The sequence below is a fragment of the Rhagoletis zephyria genome, unplaced genomic scaffold (genome assembly GCF_001687245.7).
Source record: "Rhagoletis zephyria isolate East Lansing unplaced genomic scaffold, Rhagoletis_zephyria_1.1 Rzeph_scaffold_00995, whole genome shotgun sequence".
Lineage (NCBI taxonomy): Eukaryota > Metazoa > Arthropoda > Insecta > Diptera > Tephritidae > Rhagoletis > Rhagoletis zephyria.
The window spans coordinates 19,929-47,786 of record NW_016158079.1 but is presented as its reverse complement, the minus strand read 5'-3'; the positions used below and the strand labels follow the sequence as shown (position 1 = coordinate 47,786).

General features: G+C 34.6%; 1 long non-coding RNA gene across 1 annotated transcript; it reads left to right on the top strand.

The window, feature by feature from the left end:
• Positions 1–8,660: 8,660 nt before the first annotated feature.
• On the top strand, positions 8,661–27,654 carry LOC108362353 (uncharacterized). The gene is made up of 3 exons (XR_001847452.1): positions 8,661–8,671; positions 15,295–15,298; positions 27,565–27,654. It is a non-coding gene; the product is annotated as an uncharacterized LOC108362353 (long non-coding RNA).
• The last annotated feature ends 204 nt before the right edge of the window (positions 27,655–27,858 follow it).

The window sequence follows — 27,858 nt, the reverse complement described above, 5'->3', positions numbered from 1 at the left end:
TATGTATGCACATAAGTATATTTCCATTGTTGTTGGGTAGATAGTTTATTGTATGAATATAGGTATTTTTGTTCATTGATTGACTCACTTACCGTACGTGATTTTAGTGAAATTTGCAAAATTCTCCACATGCCTCTGATTTCGATAGTTTTCTTAAGCGAGCAGATGTTCGGAATACTTGTGCATACATATATTCACATGCATACATATGTACATATTTATGTGCATTGTGCAATTGTAGATATATATGTACATATACATATGTATTTTATTTTAAAAGTAAGTTCAAATTAAAGTCATATTTCAGAATTGCATTCTTGTGTATATATGTATCTACAAATGTACATATACTTACGTACATATATCGTTGCCTTTAATATAGAAAGGCCTTATCTGCCATTTTTGCTTCTTTACATAGAAACTTATTGAAAGTTTTTTGATGCTTCTTCTTATTAAAAAACATAAGAGTTAATTTCCACCAGAAGGAAAATAGATGCACTTCCATTGCATCGCAAATGTTAAACACTTCCGTGACGATTTTTCAGTTCACTTCCGCCACTAAAGAAGTTTCACTTAAAAAACAATTTTTGAATGTTGCTCCGACCAATATCTAATATTACTTCTCGTAAAGCCAAATTAATATAAATTTACATTAGGAATGTAAAATCTTTGCATTTTCAGCCTAAAAGCAGACCTTTACAAAAGTTTGATCGTAACATCGTCTCTTATGAGATAAGTCTGACTTTTATATTTCACGTCACAATTTTAAGAGTCATTTTCGAGAGTCGCTGTCAAGAAGTCAATTGAGATCCCAGTGTATATATATGTATGTATATATGAATGACATTTATACGGCGAAGAATGACCCTTAGTTGGCCTATTTCAAAGTTTTTTTATAAAATCAAAGGCAAATAAATTTTCTTCTAATAATGTTGCGGCAATTTTTTAGTCAAATTGCTGATTTTGGCTTTTTTTGGAACAAAATAAAACTTTACTAATCGAAAATGTATTGAAATTGTAAAAGTTACGCATAAACACTTATAAAAAACTATGGAATTTTTAAGCAATTTTTTTGTCTTATTTCTTACTGGATTTCCATTCGACGTCGGAAACTATCAGCAGCTTGCCTTTTTTGAATTGTTGAAGAAATATTGTTGATTTTTTTTTTATACAGTATAATCCGGGTAGATTGAACTAGTTCGTGCAGCGCCTCTTCACTCTTTGTTTGTTGCTAGCAGTTAATTTGACTTTTCCTCATTCTCCGCTAAACCAATATATTTAAGCAGTTAATGTGAAATAAGTGAAAACACACACTAGTATTTTCATACGGTCTGAGCAGATTAACACACGAAAATACACTAGTCTTTTCAGACCGTCTGAACCCGATTATGTAGTTGCGTACATTTACAGTATATAGTAAACTACTACTCCCTTCCCCTTCTCGCCATGAAAACCCGGTTTGAAAAGAGCTTAACGTATTTGAGAAGGTGATTCCCAAAATCAGGCATGGAAGATTACCGTTGTATTTTCTCACTGCTAAACAGATTAAATACAAATTGAAAATTTTATTTCCCATCCCTGGTAAACACTGGAAATTTTTTGTGTACTAAAAATTGACGAACCAATTAAACGCGATAAAACTCTGTATAAAAATATGGAAATTATAAAAAAAGTTTGCTAAAATAGCTAACTGGATTTAAAAAAAAGGCAAAAAACAGCTAATAGCTCAACACATATTTCTATAGCTAAACGGCGAAAAAAATAGCTAAATCTAGCTTTATATAAAGCTTCATGTACATATATGAGCATATCTCACGAGTTGTTACATTTTTCGACAAGAAAGTGTTTTTTGTCGAATGTGGCGGCACACTTTTCTTAGAAAATGCATTATCTGGAGTTTTGTGTAAAGAACAAGAAAGTGGAATTGTAGTTAAATGAAAAAAAATATTTAAAAAACATAAGTAAGTATTAAAAAAAAAATGTAAACATAACCACTCATGCTCATATACCCGTACTTGCGTATGTAACTTATACGCCCCGTAGCACCATACGCAGTCATCTAACACGTTTACTAGCACGACTTTTAAATCATATAATTTAAGAGTAATTAAATATTGGCATGTGAGATTTGTACACAGTATTCCTTATACACAAACGTATACATATATTACTTTCTTCCTCTAATAGTCTAACTAGTGTAGACTTAACTTAGCTCAACACATCAACTTGGCCAGAAGCGAAAATATTTTTTTTTTGTATTTTCATTTTCAGCTGATGGTCACTTGACCGCATACAAGCCACATCAAAAACTGCCTGAACAAAAATTTATTGCTTTGACCAATATATTAGGTTGCGTTACGTAAATTAAGTCTAGTCTATAGGAATCTTTACTTAATTTAATTTTTTCATTTGGTGACACACTAGTTTTGTTAAACTAGATTGGTTCGTTTTGAAATTTTGACGTATCTAAAATTATTAAAATTAAAAAATCCCAAAATCGTAAAATTTCAAAAATTTATTAAATTTCGTGGTAAACTTTTGAAACTTTACAGGTATGTTGTATTTGGTGATACGGTGACCATGCGTACCGATTTTGGCGGGACAGTACCGATTTTGAGAAAATTGTCCCGCTGAATATTTTTTAAAAGTCGGTACATAAATACATATAAGTGTTTTTCATATTTGTATGGCTTAAAACCCTATTTTCCGTGTTTTCTTTATTAATCTAATAGAAGTCTCCATGTACTCTAACCCAAAAACGATTTTTCGGACGTGGCAGCTGTTTCGTTATCTCAAAGAACATATAGTTTAAGGGATCCATAAATATAGCCGTCCATAAACATCCTTGGTTTCTATGATTTTAGGTTATGTTTCTATCATTCTTTGTTTAAATTTTCTTTAAGGTTTTTATAATTATTTGTTAATCAAATAATCCTTTTTAAAAACAGATACATGTTCATTATTTGTTAAGTTTATTGTTTTTTTTTTTTTTAGTGAAACGATACAAACTTGAATTTAGTGAATTTGTAAAAAAATACTTGTTATCTTCAAAAATTCATGGATATGAAAAATATAAGTTATATATGTATGTACATATCGCACGTTTAATGGTATAAAGAATTATTTCAAAATTTGAATTTTGTGGGAAAATGCAGTCGAAGTTTGATCGATTCATGCAGTTGGTATACCAAAAGATAGATAAGGATAAGGATTAGGAAAGACACATATCTTCGCCATATAAATCTGGTCACCGTTCTCTGATATTCTTCTTATCAAGCTTATTAATTTTATGTTGAAATCTCCAAAACGTAAATATTATTAAACGTGCGATATACATACATACATATGTATGTACTTATATAAATACATACATACGTATGTACGTAAAGTATAAGTTCTGCAAAAAAAGTCCAAAAATATTGAAATTCAATGTATATAATTCACATCTTTAGCGTCACTGTACAACATAATTTCCCATAAAAATAATACTAATTCGCAAAATTATTGAACACTGCATTACAGAATTCCTGTACCAAAATGACATTTGCATTTTCATTCAATTTCAACAAATCCAACAATTTGTTAGTCTTAATGCTCTGCCCAATTTTTCAAATCAGTCAGTATATAGTACGTGTGTATGTGCATACATACATACATACATATGTGCATACAAAATACACATAATACTTACAATGCAATAAAATCAAAGTACCAGCTAAACGACCTTAGGGAAGGGCATCAAAAATCGCATCAAATTCTATCAAATAAATAAAGGTCTACCGTACACCGAAAATAGGCCAGTTGGCAAAAAAAAAGTTAGTGGACACGGGAAGGAAGAGCAACCAAACAAACACACACATACAAACATCCGAAAACCCCATGAAATCCTTTAAGCGGCGTAGTTTTGCTACAATATCAGTAGCAGCAAGAGCACAACAATAAATACCAACGCCAGTTTACCGGAAGAAGCATATTGTACGGGTATCAGGAGCAACAGATTTCCTCAATGGTTTTAATCCTAAAGAGCCGTCGCACACTAATCCGCCACTCGAATGTGCTAACATGTGCGCTGCATCTACGACATCACCGCCACCACAACCAACTACCAGCTACCAACAACTACCAGCAACCAACAACAGCGACAACAACAGCGACTACAACGTCAGCATTGCCAATCTTTTAATGGCACTCATCGTTCATCGCGACTTTTCCGCAGCGGTTGCTTTGTCGGCGCTTACTTCATCATCATTAGCTGTTGACATACCAGACTTACCGGCGGTACTGGCGGTGCTGGCGGCATCGGCGCAATGGGGGTATTCATGCAACTCATTTAACGTTTGGTATTCAATTGGAAAGCATAGATTTCGCTTTTCACGACGCAAGAGGATGCGTGTTGGACGCATGAAATGTGAGTTTGCTGTTTGTATTCCCACGTCGGCTTTTAAACGTATTTGCGTACTTTTAAGACTATCTTTCATCATAGAGAGTTTTACTTAGCGAAATTTTACATTTGGGTCAATTACTATTATTACTATTCATGGGTATCAAGACAAGGTTCTTAAACAATGCGTTCCCTATATACCAAGTGCTATCCCTTAGGATATTAGTGTATGGTTGCCACTTATTTTCAATTTTACACAATTTATGTAAACCATCGCCATATGGATATCAAATGAAAGGTATTGGTGAGAAATTTGGTCCCAAAAAAAATATTTTCGATCAGGGTTTCCACGCTTCTATGTAATACAAATTTTTATTTTGTTAATTTCAATCAGCATTTTTCTTATGTACATATCATCACCTGAGTGGAAGTTCTGCCTATCTCAGAAAACTTTTCAAAAACGCCCTACTTTAGAATTTTATTGGAGAACGCCATATTTCAGTATTTTATTGAAAAACACCCTATCTCAGAATTTGGTTGAAAAACGCCAAAAATCGGTTATGCGGTAACATACACAAAAAAAAAACAAAAAAAAAAACTTAAAGAAAATTATGTAAAAAAAAATTATGAAATAAGCTATTAAAAATTAAATAATATTAAAAATTATGTTTCTTTTTAAAACAGAAAAATTTAAACATAAAAAAGATATAAAATAAGTTTGTGAAAACTAAATAGAATTAAAACCAAATATATATTTTTCTTGTAAAAGCAATTAAATTGAAAAGTTAAAAGCAAGTTAGAGCAAAAAATAAAGCCGACTTCAGTTCTCATATAAAATGTTAAGAGTTTCGTTAATTTCTTCATGATCCAATTATCGGATTTAAAACAAATTAGTAGGGCCCACTTCTGAGGTACCACCTTGTCTTTACAATTTATAGGAATCGGTTAAGCTGGTCCAAAGTTTTGTTGTAACATACATAAAAAAAATACAAAATTCCGACGAACCTTCTAATTGGAAATTGAATTCAATTAATTTCATAAAATTAATTAAAATTTTTAAAAACATTCCCCTTTTTAAAACAATAATATTAAAAAAAATAAACTAAAATAATTGAAATAGATTTCCCAAAACTACATGGAAAGTTAAAAACTATATATGTATATATACATATTCCTTTATAAAGCAATAAAATCTAAAAATTAAATGAAAATTAATATAAAAGGCGATCAAAAATTTAAAAAGAAGAAAAAACACCGCTTCCCTAGACACGAACCTCGGATATCCCGAATATTGCATCAGCGCATTGCTCCTCGGTCAATGCACTGTTGAAGCAGCGCGAGCAAAATTTTGTACAAGTGCTTTCTGTTTTTCACCATGAAAGTTGGCAAGGTGGCAAGGGAGCTTTTTTTGTAAGACCTTCATGCCAGAATAAACAAAATCTTTCAAACTATCTTGTCTGCTGTTTTTCCAATTGTGTAGCCAAAAACGTTCACCTATCTTAGCCAGAATTGCCAATGTTAAGCTCATTTAGTGATTTAACTATGGAGGCCAAAAAGTTTTCATATTAATTTGCTGGGGATTGAACGCCAGACCCAAATAACCGCCAATTCCCCCTAAGATGTGCTCATGCTACTCCATACCTAAGACACAAGCAAACTCGCTTCTGATACTAGCCAGCGCAAATTTGCATTTATTTTTTTATTTTATTTTATTTTATTTTATTAGGGTGGCCCTTAAAAATGAAATTTTAAGTCACACCCCCTCAGTCGCTAATACAACGGTCAAAGATATCACATATAAATTTTAGTCCCGATTGGAGACGGTTAAGGCGTGTCGCACAGGGGTGAAAGTTCAGATTCTTCTATGGAGACATAAAATATTTAAATAAATTTGTTTCCATTTAATACCCAAAATCGATACTACTGTAGGCGCAGATATCACGTATAAATTTTGGTCCCGAGGGGAGTCGGTTAAGGCGTGTTGCACAGGGGTCAAAGTTCAGATTCCCCTATGGAGACTCAAAAAATATAAATCAATTTTTTTTACGCCTTACCCTACTCAAATCGGGACCAAAATTTATATGTGACATCTTCGACGTTAGTAGTATCGATTTTGGGTATTAGATGAAAAAAATATTAATTTTAATTTTTTGAGTCTCCATAGAGGAATCTGAACTTTGACCCCTGTGCGACACGCCTAAACCGTCTCCGATCGGGACCAAAATTTCCGTGTGATATCTTTGACTATATTAGCATCGATTTGGGGGTTGACGTTTAAGAAATCTGATGTAATAATGTACTTAATACATTTAAGGACCACCCTAATGTGCATATGTAGTGCAAATAAACATCGAATCTTATGACACTTTCAATCCAATTAGAGCGTTTATGAGTTGCGCGAAACTGAGACCGTGAAACAGCAGAAATTAATAGAGCGATGATCACAAGAAAATAGAAAACAAACCACGAACGTCTGTTGGGCAAATAACGCTTGTCATCCTGGAGAGTTTAGAATAGTAAATACAGAAAAGTATACATTCATATATGTACATTCACCAAAATACATACATACATATCTATAGTAAATATGTATGTACACAAATGTTTGTAGATATTACTAAAATCGCCGCTTTAACTTTCCCACGGCAGCAGACAAGTCAGCACTTGCAAATGATTGCCGATTGAGGTCAGACGCTTTGTTGGAAGCATTCAGAGCTGCATAAAGCACTTGCCAATCAGTTGAACAGAAGATATACAGAGATTGTTCCTAAGTGCTAACAAATGACCAAACAGCAAATCGACCGCGTGTACAATGGACCAGCAACGAGCGAACGCTGCATGAGCTGTTATGTAGATAGCAAGCAGGACATACATACATATGTATGTACGTATCCTGTCAATTTTCTAGTACTGCCTACAAAAATAATAAAAAAAAAAATCCATGAACCTAAATACAAAACTTAGCCGCAACAAGTAACTAGAACTAGAAAATTTGCTGAATATTTTGGTTTGAAAATTTTCTCACGGGAAAGTTACACTCATTTGCACGGCAATCAAATTGGGGTTTTCCAAAAATGGCGCACATATTGTGCGAAATTGACGTGTGGACGAGAAGCGCTCGTCACTCTTAGGAAATTTTCATAGGCACAACATTTAGAAATGTGGAAGGACATGTTCACAAACATACATACATACATACATACCTGCATTTACTTGGTGTACTTAATATGTGTACATATGTATTTATACACATGTGCCTATGCTAGCGGCGCTGTGCGCTATTGTGGGAATGTCCTTTTCCTTCCTCAATACTAACTAGTAACACTTGCGGAAGCATTAAAATGTGAACACGTCACTCAATTGTGTGTACCTGTAAACACTGCGCAGATCAGCGCAAAAGTCAAATTCCCACGCAATGGCAGCAGCAGATAGGCTGAGGTGTAAGCCTTGAGGCACTGAGGTTTCTAAGATTAAAGGTGTTCCCACTGTCTTTTCGCTAACACAGTATGATAGGCGACCATATGTATGCAAGTAAGGAGACTCTGAAGATAAGGTAAATGTAAATACATACGTACATATGTATGTACGTAACATAGTACGAGTATGTGAGCACGGAGAAGGTTCGAACTTCTAAATAAGTAAGCATATGTTGTTAAATTATTCTTTAGCTGCTACAATTTATCCTGCCACTTCAGCGCCTATAGAAACTTCTTAGTGATTTTACCACAAAAAAATATATATATATACATATATATAAAACCGAAAGTTCATGCAACTCTTATTGCCACCACCAAATCCATTCACCACCCTTATCCTATCTCTTATCGGTGCTGCTTTAGCGCCGCTCGCGCTGATAGCTGCCTTGCTTTTATCAGTAATTGCACACCACATTCGCCCTCACCCTGTCACTGTGCTTAATTTACAGATTAAAGCCCTTAAAGTAAACACCAGCCAACCATCAGAACTGCTGCAAGGCGGTAAGTGAATTTTGTGGTTGAAACTGGTATGTGTCCTTGCTAATTTTTATCCGGATTGCTACTACCTACATACTTATTAACCCAATTACAATGTTAATGTGCAATACGCAATTGGATTTGCGAATCTTTATTTTTATGAGCGTACTAAAATAGTATTAAAGTGAAGTTTTTGTGCTACGAATTAATTGTGTACAAAAAGGATATCTGAGTGCTTAAGAAAATATTGGATATAACAATTAAAGCAAACATAACAAAAGCAATTAGGCAGATTCTAGAACAAAAAAAAAATACAGCAGATTAGAAGTAGAATGTTGTTCAAGTTTTCTATTTATTCATAGCCCGCTTAAAGCATAGATTCTCAACATGGCCCACTTTAAGGTAAATCTTTTGTTGAGCCCACTCAAAATTATTTTGCCTTAAACATAACTTATGTGTGCAACTTTAGCCTTTTACTTTAAAGTAGAAAGTGCACATACTTACTGAAAGTATGTAGGAAAAGTTAGCCGCAGATTCACACCGACTTTAAAGGCTCTCATGTTTCCCCTAGGGATTTTAGGCCTATCAGTCTATCATCGTTTTTGCTAAAAACGCTCAAGAGACTGATATACCTTTATATAAGAAACGCGATTACTCGTGACTGTCTTTCAAGAGCTCAACATTCTCATTATAAGAATACCGCCCTGCACACATTGTTAAAGTGGTTAGAGGGAGCCTTCACGCATAAAAATTATGCAACTCCAGAGGCAACAGTCAAGTCTATTCATAATCTGGAGATTGAAACCAACCTAATAAGGCTCATCTACAGCTTACTTCGTGACAGGACTGTCGCAGCGGAGTGAGGGAGGGTTTGTACCAAGCGCAGAGTCAATAGTGGCACTCCGCAACGTGCTGTTCTCTCTGCCCTGCTCTGAATTGCGGTTATAAACGAGCCAGGTAACTAGGTGGACGATCACCAGCGATCTCAGCAACACGGAACTGGTTTTGTTTACCAGGAAGTACAAGATACCCGTTGTGGCCCTATCCCTCGAGTAGGGATGTTCGTCTGCGGCTCTCAGACAGGGTCAAGTACTTAGGCTCGATCCTGGATAGGAAGCTGTCGTGGAAGCCTAATAGAGAAAAGGGTAGGAAAGTCGTCGGTTGCCATGTACTGCTGTAGGGGCTAGTTCTTCTTCTTAACAAGGCTAGTTTAGGTGCCGGGCCACATTGAGATCACCGCAAACTGCGTGGCTGATGGCCTGACATTGGAAACACATGCTTTAAACGTTATCCCTAGATAAGGAGCAACTAGGGACGTGGTTCTGCTGCAGCAAATGTTTTTATAGAGCACTTTAAAATACTTTTTGCAGCCCAAGACACGAGTGCCCTATTGTTAACTGCCGAAAAACCCGTCAACTCTCAAGGGCTATTGATGGATGTTGCGACAAGCTATTGCGCGATTGGTATTCATGCGGGAAGACTAGGAATTACAACTGATCCTTTTTGTATCAGCTGTCAAGAGGAAAGTGAGGTCAAATCATCTCCATGTCATTATGTCCAACCTTCGCGTGGCTTAGATGAAAGCATTTTGGCTCGCACTTCCTAACTAACACTGAGCTCTCAAGGATCGAAATTAGCCGGATTCGAAATTTGGTAATCGGCTTGCGGCGTTTCGCCGACTAAATAAAGAGTCTCCGTTCAGTTTTTTCGTGGTGTCATAAAGGACAATCTCTTAAATGTCCAAGTATGTCCCTTGCCTGGGGCCACCACTTTAACTTAACCCAAACTAACCTGTACTTCTTTGAGCTATTGTATAGTTGGTCACATTTAAGTATGAACTATATTTTTATAAAAAATTTGCGAAAAAATTTAAATAAAAGAAATCGCATAGATTGCGAAAAATTCCCTGTGAAAAGACTTAAGCACAACGCTGTATTTCAATAAATAATACAGTGTTGGAAATAGGCCTAAATCTACCAGTGTCCGACGGCATAAAACTGATAAATAACGATCGACACCTGTGAATATTGAACTTTAAAGCCACCATATTTGCAACAATATGCGTCCATACACAAAAGGCCACAAAATGTCCATTTTACAAATAAAATCTGGTATGGTGCTTTTAAAAAAAATTGAACATGTCTGCAGTTTACGTACACGAGTACTTACTACAAGGCAAGGCAAACTAATTTCCGACCAAATTTAAACTTTAAACAAGAAAGTATTTCCAGCTCCTTGCCCGTCTGCCTACAATGGTATGAAAACAAGCCTAGCATAAGTAGACATACATGCGTGCACATGTTAGGCTTTTATGTATTTTTGCGCCTTAATACAAGCTACACTAGCTAGCAGTTCAAGAGTATTTTCCAAAATAATTATGCATATATTTAGTATTTGCGTTTGCCAAATAAATACAGACTACTGTGTATGAAATTTCCACTAACAATAATTCGTCAACAATTCAAAAGTAAACTTTAATGCTTAATGTACAAAGACAATGTACACACACATATCCAACATATGTACATATATATATGTACATTAGGGCGGGTAAATTTTCTTTTTTACTATGAGCGTATAAAATATTAGGATTCTACATGTAATTCTAAGCAAATTTGCCGAAGAAACCCTGGATCTAAAATCAATTTTGAGTGTGCCAAATTTTGAAAACAGATTTCGAAGAAAATGTGAAAATTTTCACTGTTGCGCCCTCCGGCGAAAGTTTTAAGAAAAAGATAAGTGCAGAAATGGATTCCGCATACAAAAAAAACCCCTTCAAGTATGTTTTTATACAAAATGTAAGCACTTCTTTAAGACACCACCACAGCAAAATGCTAAGAAACCTATTTTCGCAATTTGGCAAACTGCAAATTGCTTTTAGACCCATGGTTTCTTCGGCAAATTCGCTTAGAATTGCACGTAGAAGCCTTCTGTGCTATACTCGCATAGTCAAAAAAAAATCGCCCATGTAAATTGATCCGCCCTAATATACGTAGATACATATACGCAGTGTACATCCAAAAGCAAATAGCTATGCCCTCAACTGGGCTAGGGTCTACTAGGCAAAGCTATGTATTTCAGTTTGAGTGGGTGTGCGTCTGTGTTGGTGAGTGTAAGTGCAAACGGCATCGACAAATATGCATCATAAATACCAAAAATCTCGAAAATATCACGTAAAATCGATCAGCAACAAAAACCCAATTGTTCAACAATGTAGCTACAATTTGTTTAGTAGCAGCGGCAACAACGACAAAAATGCAGTCAAGCCTTAAAACAACAACAGCAAACAAGAAAGGAGGGAAAATATACAAATGACAACAACAACATGAAATAGTAATTTACATTAACAGTGTTGCAAAAGGCTTTTAAAATGGACAGAGGGAAATTCAAACATGCATGTACGATGTATGTATGTATGTATGTATATATGCTTACCTCCAGATATGTACATACATTTTTTAAATTAATTGCTGTGACTTACGAATCCTAAATTTTCATACAACTCACCTTTTTGCTTTTACATATGTATGTACGTATGTATGTACCTATTCATAGCAGTATTTGCTCATTTGCCAAAGACAAAAAAAAAGTTCCAGGAGCCTGTAAATAAACAGAGCAGAGGCCCTAAAGCAAAAGGGAATTGGAATACATATTTGTGGGTATGGCGTCGTGGCAAAATTATGCATAGGTATGCGTAAGTCGTTATATACATATATGTACATATATTTTTAGATTATTAAAATTCACTTTTCACTATGTTCGTATATGCTATGTTCCGAAACCGGTCATACAAATTTCAAAAAAAAAATGTTCGAGAGTGTGTATTGGTGGTGGCCTACTTAGAAGATAGGGTACTTAAGAACCCGTTAGTTCTGATTTTAATCATATCAGAAATACATACATGCATAACTCCAGTTTTGCCATTTTTACAAGAGCGAAGAAAAACTTGCAAAATTTTCATAACAAAATGTTTGCGTATTTAAAGCAAAACATAACTTCGTACGAAGCGATAGATTTCGACGTGAACACAGATTTGCTGTATTCTCTTAAAAGGAGGAGCTTATCTATACGGCATGTATATTTGCTAATTTTATGTTTGCTCTTTGTTTGTGAACCGATTTGAATGATTCCTTGGCCTTAGGCTAAGAACCTCCCCACAGAGGTCCGATTTAAATTTTTTCAAAAATGGGCGCCGCACCGCCCTCTAATGATTATGTACATATATCTCGATAACCAATTTCGAAATCGAAAAAGTAACGGTAATTTTCAAAAATATAAAACTTAATATCCACTAGGTATTAAATGACAAAGTTTTTAATGACAGCGTTGGGCATTAAAAAATACTCGTGCCATTATAATCTGGTAGTTGTTCTTCATTTTACTTTGTTGGCGTATTTTTCTCACCTGGTTACTTTTGCAACAAAATATGGTCTCGCTGACAATACATTGGATGCTTTAATTTTTCTTAAATAGATCGAATATTTTCAGCCCAAATAACAAAAATAACGTAAATTTGATAATTCTTGAGTTGATACTTAAGTATTAAAAATTTATTTTTTGCGTAGTAATTCATTTTTGTGTTGTTTTTTGCAGTTAGTTCTTTCTTTTAATCAGCTTTGGTTTGTTGGACCTAGCATCTTTTCGGAAACGATGTATTTTCAATAAAACTAGGAGTGCCAGTTACGGTCGAAATTCGACCGTTCTTCTGGTTTTTAAGATCCTTGGAGAGATTTCCTAACTTAGCACGTCGTTTAACTTATAATCAATTTTTTATATCTTTGAAGGCCTTTGGAGGACTTTGGCAAGACTTGGAGTATACCCGGTATATTCCAATTTCTCGACAATTTGATACATAACGACAATTCAATGAATATCAAAAACACTAAAATCCCTTAACCCAACAAAGTTCGACTAATTCATAAATTTGGATAACTCGATAATTTTGGATACATCTATAAATTTCGATTACTCGGTTAATTTTGATAGCTCCATATTTTTAGAAAGCTATCAACCAATTTCTCTGGTAGCACGATAAAATTCGATAAGCAGTGATAACTCGATAAACTTATATATCCTTGAAATTTCGATAACTCGATATATTTTGACAATTTCAAAAGCTTCGATTCGATAAATCGACAATTTTCAGTAAATTAATAAATACCGATAGTTCGATAAGTTCAAATACTCGATAAATCTCGTTAACTCCATATATATTGATAATGCTATGAATCGACAACAAATTTTCTGTTTCTATAAATTTCGACAACTCTATGAATACTGATCAAGATGAATAAGTATCCATGTTGCGATAACTCGACAAATGTGGATAACCATCGATGATTCGATAAATTTCTGTAACTTGATAATTTTCGATAACTAAATTTTTTATAACAAAATTTATTTCAATTCCTTTCGAAAAAACTAAGTGCGCCCGGCCCAGACTAGAGAAGTGAAACTTACGTTACATATCTAGAAATTGTGCTAGTTAATGTAATGTTATAAGCTTAAAGTTATACTTTGTCTTTTTACTATCTTTATCCCTATTGATATCCTTTTCGTTATTATTACATTTATATTAATCTGTTTGCCTTTATCTTTATTTGTATACTTTCCTTTATCCTGATATTTGTCTTTTTTATCTTTCATATACATACAAATTCATCCTACCCTTTGTCCTTAGAAAAGTAAAGTGTTTTTAAATTTACCTATGCACCTAGATGAGGTGAGGTGTGATGACGTGATAAGATGTTATGTGATGTTATATCTGGTAATGCGATGCGATGTGATGTGATAGGATGTGATGTGATGGGAAGTCATTTCATGTGATGTTGTGTCATGTGATGTTATGCCATATGACGCCATATAATGTGGTGTCATGCCATTTGATATCATGTCATATATCATATTATGTGATATCGTATCATGCGATGTCCAGTTATCCATATCATATCATGTGATTTAATGTGATGTGATGCCATATAATGTGATCACATGTCATGTGCCGATTATTATATCGATAACACTGTCGATAAATATAACAATTGCAAAATCGTTTAATTTATCGATAATTGAATCGATAACAATATAGATTATTATACTGATAACAATATCGGTTATTATATCGATAACAGTATCGATTATTATATCGATAACAATATCGATTATTGTATTAATGACAATATCGAGAATTATATCGATAACAATATCGATCTCCATCCTCATCTTTTTCTTGATATTTATCTTTATATCCTAATTCTTATGTTTTCTCATTTTCGTCTTTATCTTTAATTTTGCGTTCACTTTTTTGTTTTAATCGTTTTCATTTATTTCTTCAGCATCACGTTTATCTTTATTGCATTCGTAGATGAGCCCACCCACATTTCCATTTCCATTTGTTTTCCATTAATATGCAAGTAAAATGTTCGTAATGTACCAATATATCTTCTGTTTTTTTTTTATTCCATTCATTTATTATTTTAAGCTTTTTCAGTGTTGTTGTTGTTTCGTTATTATATTTTTTTTTTTGCGGCCACCGTTAACTCATGATTTCTACGTGATGTTTATATGAATTCACTTTGTTATTACATTTGAACTCAAGAACAACAGCTACACGTTGAAGCATAAATTCTTAATAAAAGAGTTAAGAAGAAAAGGCAAACAGAGAGAAAATTAAATGTAATAAAATGAGAAAAAATATTACATACATACATATCTACCAAATTAATATTAATGTTGGTTTATAGCAAACAACACCAAATTAAAACCAATGCCAATTTAATTTCACAAAGTGAGCCACCAAATTCAAACCAATAGGAGGATCTATTCACATACATAGCTCTAAAGCAAGTTGAGAACTAAACACAAGGATTTAACTCAGGTAGGGCGAAGTGTACACAATTAAATTTGAAAAAATAAATCTCATTTACATACTTTGTATATGTATGTATATAAGGAATAAAGCCAAGTTGTTTTTATATATGGAAGAAAACCGTAACATCTTCGGCAAACAATTTTTAATTAATTAATAATTAATTTTTAAACACTTAAAATTTGCACACTTCTGAGAAAAAAGTTTGAAATTTGGCCGAAAATGTTTCGATATTTTTTTAGTTTTCAACAAAGTTTTAAACTTGGGTTTATGAGGGTTTTCTAGAGAATGAACTACATATATTTTAATTAAAAATTCATAACATTAATTATCATTTTCATTATTATCAATTTATCATTTAATTATCATTTCGAATTTGGTTGCAAATGATATGACCTCTACCGTATAGGTGTAGATAGCTACTACCTACACGTGCGTACTTTCTGTTGACCATTAACTTATCTCAAACGTATTTGAGTTCTACTTTATTTTTAAACTCAGGTTATTCAAGCGCCCATATGATTCGCATTCTTATTATTGTTTATGTGTGCATTTAGTAATCAATACATGTCGTACATACATTGTTGCTGCTATCGCTGCTGCGATATTTCGCAGTTGCCATAGTCGTCATCCAAAATAGCCGGCTGTAAAGCCATAGCCAGCCATAATCGTTGTAGCCGTCACTTGTTGTACAATATGTTCGTATGTATATAGCAGTATGTTGGAAAAAAATCAATAAAAGTCACGTTTTACAAAACATCAGGTTTCATAGATATTCAGAGACTCAATGTGGCATTGCAGCGTAGCCAAATATCGAGTTAGAGAAAACAAAAACAATTTCAAGAAATATACATACATACCTACATACACACAAATAATAAAAAAAAAACATTAAGAAAAATTCACAAGTCTGATGATTTGCAGAGTTTTCATTGTACATACATATATATATACCTAGATGTACTTATGTATATTGTACATATTACTTACTATATATGAATCTACATAACAAGTGTAACAAATAATTTACAAGAATGTAAGTTATATGTACATATTTACATACATACATATATTTTAACTATCTATTTTTAATAAGTAGATAACCATCCAGAAAAAAGGTCAAGTTCAAAAATTCGAAAATATTGTATTGCACACGTACATATGTATTTATGTATGTACATTAGACTGCATCACCAAAAAAAGTTGCGGTTTTTCCACCGGGATTACAAAATTTATTATATTTTAAGACGTCCACCAAAATATTTCGGAAAAATATTAAGATTTAAGCGGGCTGGACCGATTTGAAAATACCTCCAAAAATGAAGTTTTTTATGAATAAAAATAGTTTCTTAAAGAACTTTTTGAAAAAAGTCCCCTCAGATCACAAATTAGATTAAGCTTAAAAAATCGGCATAAAAATATTTAAAAATCTTTTCAAAGGAATCGTAAGAATGAGATTTTTGATGCTGTTTTTTACTTTTTTCAAAGATTGGTTTACGAAAAACTTGAATAACTGAGCTAAAAATGTTCTGATTTAGACTTATGGCATCTCAGTAGAAAGGTATTTTCACACTGTTTTTATTTCTGGACAATAAAAAACGTCATTCGTGTCCCATCTTGTTTTTTTGAATACCAACACATCTTAATTCAACTTTGAATGACGTTCGTTCATCATACCTTTCTCTTCCATCCTTTGAATAAGTTTATTAGCAAATAAATGAAAAGGGTGAGAAAATACCTCTTAAGTCTAAATCGGAAGAGTTTAGGTTCAGTTATTCAAGTTTTTCCTATACCAATCTTTAAAAAAAGTTAAAAAACAGCATCAAAAATCTCATCATTACGATTCCGTTAAAAATTTGTTTTTAATTTTTTTTTAATATTTTTATGCAAATATTTTAAGCTTAAACCGCTTTATCATTTGAGGGGATTTTTTCAAAAAAAAATCTTTAAGAAACTATTTTTATTCATAAAAAACTCGATTTCTGGAGGTATTTTCAAATCGGTCCAGCTCACTTAAATCTTAATATTTTTTCGAAATATTTTGGTGGACGTCTTAGAATATAATAGATTTTATAATTCCAATGGAAAAATAGTACCTATTTTTTTTTTGTATGGGGAGTGATGCAGTCTAATATACATACATACATGTCTATATATGTATTAAAGTTTATTTGATAAAGCTTAAAGTTCTTTTGTTTTCGCAAACTATTCTTCTTCTTCTTTATTTGGGCTTGTAACCGCCTAAGCGATTTTGGCCGAGTCCAATAAAACATACCAGTCATTTCACTACTTTGCCAATTGACACCAATTGGAAATACCAAGTGAAGCCAAGTCTTTCTACGTCTGGTCGTTCCTACGCATAGGAGGTCATCCTCTTCCTTTGTTACCAGCAGTTCGACCCGCGCTGCTGAAGCGTTTCTGTCCGTTTGAACGACATGACCTAGCCAGTGTATCCGCTGGGGTTTTGATTCGCTGCACGAGTCTATACCTAATACAGACTGTATAGCATTGTAGAGCTCATACAGCTCATCGTTAAATCGTCTGCGGAATTCGCCATCGCCAACGAGTTTTTACGCAGAATTTTTCTCTAGAAAACTGTACAGTCTTGTAAAGTATTTTGCCTGAGCGGTACAGTTCTGCGGCTCTTATGATCTTCTCCACCATCCGATTAAATAAATCACATGAAAAAGAGTCACCTTGTCTGAAACCTCGTTTGGTATCAATCCGCTCGGAGCGGTCGTTCCCAATTTTGACGGAATTGGTGGTATTGCTCTACGCTACTTTAAACAGCCGTATTAGTTTCGCAGGGATACCAACTTCTTCGTGCTGTCGAAAGCGACTTACTTAGAAATCGACAAATAGATGGTGTGTGTCGATCCTATTCTCGCATGTCTTTTTCCAGATTTGGCGTATTGTAAATACCTGGTCTAAGGTGGATTTGCCAGGTCTAACGCCACACTGATAAGGCCCATGCAGTTCGTTGACGGTGGGCTTCAGTATTTCACACAATACTCTCGATAAGACCTTGTAACCAATTCTTAGAAGGCTGATCCCGCGGTAGTTGGCGCATATGCCGGGATCGCTTTTTTTGTGGTTTGGGAAGAGCACACTTAAATTCCAGACGTCGGGAATGCGTTCATCTAACAACATTCTGCATAACAGTTGATGCGTGCACATTATCAAATCCTTTGAGGTTTTTCAAGCGCCCTATTGATATTCATACCTCGCCATAACCAGGTGGTGGAACATCAACTCCGTCATCATCGACTGGGGGCTCAGGCTCATCTTCTTCACTACTTTCCGCGCTGTTACCATTCAGTAGGGTGGAAAAGGGTTCCCTCTATAATTTAAGTACGCTCTGAACATCGCTCACTAAGTCGCCATTACTGTGCTTACAGGAGTTCGCCCTGGTCTTGAAACCTTTCCGTAAGTCTTCAAACTCTCTGATAAAATTTTCGGGCCAGCATCTCAAGCTCTTCGCACTCATACAATTCGGCCTCTCTCTTCTTATTGCGACTAATACGTGCCACTTCCATCTTTTGTTCCTCATAACGCTCCCACGCGGCATCTTTTTTCTCTGCATCTTCTTTACGCGCCATCGTGGTCCCCTCAGGCACGCTGAAATCCGACTACTTCGGTACTTAATAATCGGGAAATGTGATTCCACTACTCGCGTATATCGAGAGTAGAGTGGCGAATAAATTGGCCGGCAGTTGTGATTGCAGTTAAACTTTCCCTTATAGCGGTTGATTATCCAGTCATTTTTTAGATGAATGTACATACATATATCGGGCACTAACCGCCCAAAAGAAGTAAGCGATATTTTTTTCAAAACCGTTTGATGCAGAAATGCATCTAGATAATCTAGGAGTGTTTCTGCGTCAAAATTTAAATTTCGAAAAAATATCGCTTACATCTTCTTTGGCGGTTAGGGTTCGATATGTAATACATATCTCTTGAGGTAAGGACATTATTATTTATGCTATTTTATATAATCAACACAGAGACTTTGTTTGTTAATACGTATGATTAAACATAAAAATTGCAGACATTTTCAATTTTTAAGCCCACAGAAGTTTTGGTCAAGCCTGTATACCCAGACCTCTTTCTAAGAACCCATATGGACGGGCAATTGCGCTACATTCCTTCATTTATGTGTACATTTGTATGTATGTATGTAAGAGCAGCAATACGTTTTCGTACGGAAGTAGTGCTTAAAAAACCAGTTAGAATAGAAATGCCTCAAAGTGGAATACATTTGAGAAGGACGCCCATTGCTCGTTCATTTTCATTCTGGCTATGGAACAACAAACAATATTAACACAAAACGTAAAGTATGTACATACATATGTACACAGTCATTGCCTAGTGAAATGAGTAAGTTGATATGTAAATACATACATATGTATGTACATATATGTATACATACATACTTATGCTGGCCGGACGATCGGTTCATTCACCAGCCACTTATGGAAAAAAACTGGTTTTCAAGCCAAGTGCCACCAAGTAAGTCTTCTAGTGCATATGCCTACAAGAATCAGGGCAGCGGCAGAGACAATGACAATTAAACAACAGCCGCAACTGCAACACAACAAAGTCGCGACGGCATAACACCGAAACAGCAACCGAAACAGCAACAACATGCCACCATTAACACAACCGCCAGCTCCAACACAAACATTGTGCAACGAACAGCTCATTGGCTGTCCAACCCGCAATACACTCACACATACACCTACGAACACAAACACACACTCACACATTTTAACAGAAACACATACATACATTCATACACAAACAAGAGCATAACAGCCGCGCAGCTGCCAACTGCCAGCTGGAAAGTCAAACTGGAATTTTTTGGAATATTTTGTTTCGTTTCACTTTCGCATTCGTATTGGTATTCGTCTACACGTTTATACGCATTTGTTGTTATTTGTATGAGTGTTGTTGTTGTTGTTGTTGTTGTTGTTTCCATTGTTGCTGCATTTGTATTTGTACAGCATGTCGTGTCTCGACGTAAGCTCGTCAACGCCCGCCACTGACGCTGTCATGTTGTGTGTTTGAACGCGTAAATAGGTATGTCTGTATGTACGTTTGTGCGGGTAAATGTGCGCTCGTTTGGCAACGCCTTTTCTATTCTATTATTTGAATTGCATTTGCGTGTGTGTGTATTCAACTGGCCGGATGTGTTTGTGTGCGTATGTTTGTGTGTGTGCATCTTTCACCCCTCATTGTCAGCCGGCAGTGCAATGTCTGTATTTGCTTTCTCTTTCATGCTAGCACTGTCTGTGGCATGCCACATGCGACATGTGCCATACAATGTCTGGCAACACATCCGTTTTACTGTCATTTCAATTCTAGTTTGATTCTAACCGAGTTGCAACTTCAATTCCGATTTCATACATACATACATACATACATACATACATATGTAAGCATTTGCGTACGATTGTTGTTGGAAAGGTGTGAAAGAAGTCATTGTCTGCAGTAAAAATTCAATGTCAATCTCGTCATTTTATTGCAAATTCCAAAATGCATAGATACACAAACGCCTATGTACTTATGTACATACATATAATAAGCTTTTGACGCATACTTTTGGGCGTTTAAACTTATTGCATTCGAATATGCTATCTTCAGCATTAAGCTTAAGCTTCTGAGTTAGATTTAAAATTTTTGAAGTTATGTACATATGTATGTGTGTAAATTACAAGTCAAACAAGTAGAGAGGTCAACTGGCAAGACGAACGACCTTAACGCAGCACAGTGGTCTGAGAGTGGCAGAAATTCCGAATTTCTAAATGCGTGAAAATATCCAACTAAGTGATCGACTTGATTCTAAAAGTCTCTACTAACCGGTTTTAAGGATTTTTTCCTGAAAATAAAAACTACTCCAGCAATTATCAAAGGGCACAGCAAGTCGGTGTTGTATGAATAGATTTTTTTACGTATGAATTTGCATACGCCTTTTAACGGCTCCGGAACAGTAGTTGAATGATTGATTGGATTTGTCTTCATCTTCAATATTTAGTTCAATAGTATGCAAGGGTGGCTCTAAATCATGTCCTCATAATTTTTCCTAGTCCTTATAGAGTTAAGGACATTTTTGTGATATTATGCATTTTTAGTGTTTTTCTGGGGAGTTCTGGAGGAGGAGATTGTCCTTTAGGATACCACAGTGGTAGAGGGTGATTGGTACAAAAATACTTTGTACACTTTAAACTAACAGCGAGACAAATTTCAGCTGCGTCCGTTTGCGTGCAGTCTTCCATAAACTGAACGCTTTACACTCCCAGATCTCTATAAGAGTTGCAGAAAAATTTATTAAACGTAAGCAAAGAAAAAGTATGAAAGCTGGTAAAAATTGGCAAGCTGCCACGCCCACTACTCTAGGGGCGGATATGGTAAATGCTATCCGATCCCAATGAATTTCGGGTTGGAACTCGGATTAAGCCTACCATGTGGCATGGACTATTAGTAACGATCCAATGAAGATATAAAAAAAAAACGATGGAAACCGGTTTGGAAAAACTGAGTCAATCACCCTAGTAATCAATAAAAAATTTAAATCCTTTTTCTGGAAAATCATATTCTTTGAGTTAGGATGGTCTTATATATATCCGATTATTGGATCCTGAAGAAATAAATGGTACTCTTAAAATTGTCTATATGAGAATTGAAGTCGATTTTTTTTTGCTTAAAAATTACTTGTTATATATATTTTCTTTCACTTACTGTACTTATACAACAAAAAAAAAAATACATTTTAGAGCTTGCATAAAAAAATTGGTATTTCTTTGTTACGTGAAACATTATAACAAGATAAATGTGCAAAAATTTGAGCTTTTGAGAAAAAAAAAATTAAGTTTTTAATAAAAAATGGTAATTTTTGTTAAAATTTTGGTACTAATAAATTCCTTAAAGTGGCGACCGTGCCTGAAGGGAAATCTAATAGTACCAGTAGAAGTACCAGTATCATCCATATCAGTTGGCGGGATAGTCTACCAATTCATCCCCCTGAAAGGAGTGAGTGTGCCAGTTATAAAGAAATGTTTGAATAAGAAAAATCGATTATAACTTTTTATGAAATTTACAATTTTTTTTAAATAATCAAAGTAACAGAATTCAGAAAAATGTTATTCAACTAAAACTCATTGAGATTTTTGTTCAACCACCATTAGCATTTTTGAGGTTGTGGTATGTAGCAGGAGCTGTCAAAAATAAAAATGTTCCAAATGCTCTAAACTGCCCTTAATATGTAGCTGTCGTTATGGTGTATTATTTCTGATGTAGCGAGCGAAATGGCTTGTGGCTGTGGTACTACATTCTGTTTAGCCAGGTAGTTTTCATGGAAGGTATGTGTTAAAATAAACCGATTGCTCCTATTTTTTTAATGTTTAGTTATAATATTATTACCAACATATGGGCAAAATTTGGGAATCATAAGTTTAACGGTCCGCTTTTTATGGCATTTTTAAGGCGTTTTTGAGGTTAGGTTTGTATGGGAGGTATCCTTTAAAGTAAATCAACCATACCAATTTTTCGTTTTCTTTTCTCGATTGATGTCCATAAATGTTGCACACGGAATATTGAGTTTGTCCGCCGACTAATCTAATCTAATTTTTTCCAAGAAATGTATGGGGCTGTACCACTGTGCGGCGCTCCACTAGTCGCGCAATGGCCGACTGAGCAAAGCAATAGCATGCCATCCTTGACGTCCGAAGTTCGGATTCTCGAGCAGGGGAAACTTGATATATTTTAATATATTTTTTTTAATTAAATTTTTTTATTCTAATCAAACTTTTTTTATAAAAGTATTTTTTAATATCATTCAATTTTAATAGTGCAAGTATTTATTTCAGGACTATGTGATTAATTGATTACACCAAAGTTTAATTAACCATTAGATAAATAACTCAATTATTCGTTTACGCCCCGTAGCACCATATGCAGTCTATCTAACACGTTTACTCGCACGCCTTAACTTAGAAGTCATATTATTTAAAAGTAATCAAATATTGGCGTGGGAGATTTTTACACAGTATTCCTTATACACATATACATACATATGTATATTACTTTCTTCATGTACATATGTATATAACAATACTAGAACGAATTTCGAGTTTGCCTATAACAATTTCAAAAATGGAATTTTAGTTTCTCAAATCATAGTCACATTTTACTTAATGTAATTTTTTTTCATTTGGTGACACACTAGCTCTATTACACTAGATTCGTTCGTTTTGCCCAGGCGAACATTTTCACAGTTTAATTTTAACATTTTGAGATATCTAAAATTATTAAAATTAAAAAAATCATAAAATTTGAAAAATTATAAAAAAAAAATTAAAAAATGCTGCCATTTTTTTTTTTAATTTCATGGTAAATTTTTGAAACTTCACAGATATGTTGTATTTGACATGAACGTCCATTGCCACTTATATGAACATTCTATTTGAAAACTTCCTAAAGTTTAACAGATAAAAAACAAATAACGATAAAAATTTTTTGGAGTGACAATGAAAAAATTAGTAATTTTAAGGCTAAAATTGTGCAAGTATTTGATTTATTTTTCACTGCATTCGTTTCTGGAAACCCAATGATTGAGATAAATGCAAGAAGAATGCATTAGTGTTTTTTTTTTTGCCAAGAGAAGGGAACGACACCAAAAACCAATTCTGGAGATTTGTTTATATGTACACATAGTAAACAAGAAGTTAGGCATTTTTCAAAGAAAACCCTTTTAAAGAGCAAAATTCATTTATTTAAGTTATCATATTTTAAGTAGCTCTATTAGTTTTGGTTTTGAATAATCAAAAACTTGATTACATGAGAAATTTGGTCGAGTAATCGAATAATCCCTAATTTATTTACATAAATTTTTCCTAAATTAAAAAAAAAATTTTCAAATTTATAATTTATGTATATTGAAATTGATTTAATTTAAAAAATCTTAACCAACACCAAGCCGTTTTGAACCTCAGCGATCTCAGCGCCAGAACCGATAGTCCTAGCGCGACGCCACAGCCGACATACAAAAGTACGATAATCAATTAATTGCCTTTTATTTTTTACTTTGAAATATAAAAAAAATTTAATTCAAGTAAAATAAAATAAAAAACTTTTAATTTTTAGTGACTTCAGCAACCGTTTACCGTTTATAAAAATATGTTCGAAAAAAGCTTTACTTTTCTAAACTTCCCTTGCTCGACGCCTATATTCGTTATTTAAATTTATTTTGAATTTCTAAACAGGTGGCAATCGTCTTCAAAAATCTTTTAGAAATTTATTTTTATAAACCCTCTCCTTTGACACAAATATTAAAATAATTCATCAGTTTGCTAATTATATGCCTTTAGAACTTCTAAACAGATGGCAGCCGCCTTCCCCCCCCCTCCTCCCCTTCAATTTTTTTCGAAATAAAGTTTTCTTAAACATCTCTTGATAGACACAAATGTTCAAATATTTCATTGGAGTTGTTAATTAAGTGGCTTTAAATTTTTAAGCATGTGGCAACGCTCGTCAAAAACTACCATTTTAAGTTCAGATTCTTAATCAGCACCACGAAAACCCGCGTTATAAACATTTTTATGTCCATTAAATAAGTTGAACACATTTGTATCACATTTTAGCGGCTTCGCCACACTGTGCAAAAATTGCAAAGTGGACAACCTGTGGCAACTGTGGAAGCGATCAGCTGTATCGAAGGCTGCAAGTGTTTGCTGATCGTATATATTGTTCGAAATTGTCGAACTGGTAAGCCATCCTTTAGCTGATACTGGTTTGTGAACTGGTATTTTTACTGACTGATTTGGCTTTTCGCTGCAGGGTATGTATGTATACAGTTATGTGCATGAACATATTCCTTCATTCAAGCAATGCGCATAAAAATCAAACTACTGTGACGCATCCCCATTTGTCTTGCTCTTTAAAAATTTTGCTGTTGACTTAATTTTTTTTTCTTACATTTGTATTTGGATTGCTTTAGTGCTTTTTGAATGTTCCTGTTTCGGGTTGCTGGGCTGTCATTAAATTCACTGAAGCTGCAACAATAGCTGCGTTATACGATATCCCTACATCCAGCTGCAGTCTACAGTATGGAGTGGTAATGGCAAAATGCATTTTGCAGCTAAAATGATTATGCTGCTGTCAATAACAACAACAACAACAAGCAATGAATGCCATTTCCATGCTCCAGACCAAACAAATTACAAGCTACCGAACAATTTTCAGACATACATATACATACATACATACATGGATGGTGTGGGTAGAGCCAACAATGCTGCAAGCTTCCGATTATATAAAAATGCATACTTAAAAATATGTGCATATATGTATGTATGTACATAAGTACTTAGTATGTAAAACCGCATTAAAAATATCCAAATTAAAAACAAACAAATCTCCTTTCTTCATTTCCCCATAAATATTTCGAAGCGAATAATGAAATGTAAAACTAATGTGCACAATTATTACTCTTTGGATCCATCTCAAAGTGCTGCTGTAGTCGGAGCACTGTTGTCGCTATCCGGCATACTAACTTTGATGGGGAGGCAGCTCCTCGCTCCTCTTGCTGTGCCGTGCAGTGTTTAACGACGCCAATCACACAGCTGCAATTATGCTTTGTGCAGAAATTCTCGGACTGACTTGGTAATTCAAAACTTAAATTTGTAACAGGCGCGGAAGACGACGGCGACGGCGGCGGCGACCACAACTAAAATAGTAACAACAACACTAGGTAATACGAATGTTCGCTTTAAAACCGCACCGAAAAATCGTAAATTATGCTTCATAAAAACAAAACAATGTGCGCATGCGCGACGTTTGGCATGAAGCGTGCACAGTACGCGCCACCAATAACAGCAATAAAGGAGACGTACTACGAACTCTGCGCCTGTGTAATGCAACTACAATTTGTCATCAAGCAGCACAAAAAAAAAAAAAAAAAAACAAAAAACACACAAAACAAGAACTACTAAATTAATGACAGCACGTAAAAGTTGAGATTTAATACGGTCATATGTATACTCGTATGTAGGCGCTGTTAGCGACAGCAACCCTCAATTCACTGGCAATGGGCGCGATGCAACTAAAAGCTGAAATATTGCCAAACCACGATTGGAGCGAACGCTATAGCCACAATGCTGATCGCATGCTCGAATATACGGTGGCGGTAGCTGCCGCGAAGCGTCGGACATGAAGCGCGCACGGGCGCCGCCACCGCCACCATATCGCAAGCGACTCCGATAACGCTGACTGCTGCTACTCCAAACTCGTGCAAAGCTCTTGCCAGCTGACATTCGGCAAGTGCGCAAAGCGAGCGCTATCGCTGGCGCACTGGCTAGTGGTTGGCTCAGGCTCTTACGAACCACTTTCCACTGAGCCCCAGCTACTGTGCTGATATGTATGTATGTACGTATGTGATCGACGTTGTCACTTGCGCTTCCCCAATGTCAAGCAAAACATACATTTCTATGTATGTATGTATATAAATAAAAATAATAATCAAATTTACCCTTCGTGATTTGTGTTGACTTTGCAAAATTTTGCATTTCATATGAAAATTTCACTCTGCCAACGCCAGCTTTTACTCCACTAGCTCCACTATCACTTGAGCATCTGGTTTGCCGCGATCGTTCTTTCTTTTTGCTATGCTTTACTTTTCCGTACTACTTTCATCAGCATTTTTATTTATCGCTTACTAAAGTTCTTATTTCAAGTACAAGTGCATTTGCATGTTGACTTTCTTCGAAGTTCTCCGAAATTATGCTGATACAGAAATGCATACATACTTATATGTTTACATACATACATACATATGTTTACAATCGTGAATTGCTTTTGCCTTTTTCAAAGTCCAGACCTTAGTCAATATCCATTGACCAATGTTGAGTGTTATGTAAAGTGTCCGTTTTTTATGACTTGCGCTGCTTATATTAATATTAAAATAAAAAAAAAAAAACAAAAAAAAAAAACAATTCTAGTTATTTGTCACCGTTTTATTTGGTTTATGCAGCTACCATTTTCACGTGGAACAGAAAACTTGGCTGTATTAAATAACCAACTCAGGGGTAAGCAAATACAGAACAAAATAAAAAGCAAAAAAAAAAAAACCTAAAACCGATGTATTACATTACAATTAAATTAGTAGCATTTAGAAAAGTTCACACAGTTCCAATTCGTTTTTTTATCATTCTTCCGCTGTTACCGAAGTAGTACGCTTTTAATGGATTGGGAACTGTGACCAGCACTACCATTTCTATAAAATTAATTACTCAATTAAATTGAAAATAGGGTTAATATCAAGAAATAGAATTTCTAAACTTCTTCTTTTTGAAGTGGAACTTCTTTAGCGGCGATTGGTTGGTTGGGAGTAAATTGGCAAATGCAACGGAAATCGCACACGGATATGGTGCAACGGAAATGGTTGGTGCTGAAACAAGTGCTTCAGTGGGTGTATGCATATGGTATTAATTTAACAAAAATGTTAAAGCATAACTCTTAGAAAAGGACCAATACAAGAACGAAAGTAAAGGGGAGTACGTACATAGCTAAAGAAAAGGATAAAGGCAAAGGTAAAAATAAAAACAAAAACAAAGATGCGTAAAGATAAAGGCAAAAATGAAGATCAAGGTAAATTAAAACAC